This window comes from Theropithecus gelada, chromosome 7a (assembly GCF_003255815.1).
Source record: "Theropithecus gelada isolate Dixy chromosome 7a, Tgel_1.0, whole genome shotgun sequence".
Taxonomy (NCBI): domain Eukaryota; kingdom Metazoa; phylum Chordata; class Mammalia; order Primates; family Cercopithecidae; genus Theropithecus; species Theropithecus gelada.
The window spans coordinates 51,406,701-51,408,065 of NC_037674.1; positions in this window are offsets into that span (position 1 = coordinate 51,406,701).

Genomic DNA, 1,365 nt, shown 5'->3' on the forward strand with positions numbered 1-1,365 from the left:
GATTTATTAGCCTGAGTTTTGACCTCCACACCCCTGTTCCTCCCCAGCCACCTCTGAAGGGGTTGCAGCAGCAAAATGAAGGGAGTGGGGGGACTTGGGGATCCCAAGGCTGGGACGTGGTACCAAGGGGGAGGGGGAGGAGAACCACCATAGGTGCCTCCTAGAAACTTTTACAAGGCAGGCTTCTGCTGGTCTCCACCCTCCCAACAGGAAGACCAAGGGTGCTGCTTCTCCAAGCCAGAGGAAGCAGCAAGGATTCAGAAAAGCCAGGCATCCCTGCACATGGCCTGAGAGGCCAGCATTGGGTTACAGAGGGATTCTGAGGCCGCGGCATCTCCAGAAGGCCCTCTCTGAGATGCTGAGTCACCACCCTCTAGACCTCTCTTGAGGGTGTCGCAGGGTTGGGGGCAATGGAGACAAATTCTGGGTCCCAGGGGATATGCCTGGCCCTGAGAGTAGACTGAAGAGAGGAAGAGAAACGTGAGAGGCCTCTGAGCACAGCCAGGTCAGTGGGTGGACAGCCTTGGCCAGCCTCTGGCAGCTGACCTGCATCTGGGGACCAGAGTCACCTCTTCCCTGCGCCCCAACATCTGAAACATTTGAACCAGGAATGAGAGCAAGAGAGAAGGCTCCTCCCCATCCTGCCCCGGACCGCCCCTCCTGTGACATCTCTCACATCTCAGTGTCCAGCCTCCTAGGTCCTCCTCTCAGAGGCTTCGGGCAGGAGACCAGGTACATCCTGCTGTTAGGGCCCCCAGAGGACCAGGGGAGACTAAGAGTCAGGGAGGGGAAGAGGGCCATTACATAGCAAGGCGCTTCTTGCCACACTGAAAAGCAGGACTCCCCAGGGAGGGTGACCAGAGCCCCAGAGATCCCTCTGCACTGAGCTCACTGTGCTCAGGCCTCGGTGTGAGCTCATTCAGTTCCTTCTACAAGCCTGGTCTCTCCGGCACCCCAGGCAGCCTCAGACAGGGGCCTGGCCAAGGGTATCTCCACACCACATCCCATGATCTGCCTCCCCTCCCGGGAGCTCGGGCTGGAGCCCCAGGGCCCTGATATCTGGAGCAACTCTCTACCCAGGGTGAGCAGTTTCACTGGAAGTGTAAGCTGAGAAGAGGGTGACAGACCCATCAGGCAGGATCTGGCCTGGTCTCCGATTTCCCCCAGAGGTCTGAGAACACACTCTGTTCACAAAGCCTGGCCCGGCCTGCCCTGCCCCCAGGGAGCTGGCACCAGCTGACACAGTTCCAGCTCCTCTGAGCCCGTGCGGGACAGTGGGCTAGCACCCAGGGCACTGTGCCAGCAGCTCTGCTAGGACCTGGGAGAGGGTCTTTCACTGGCTCACCAGAGCTGAGAACCCAACCT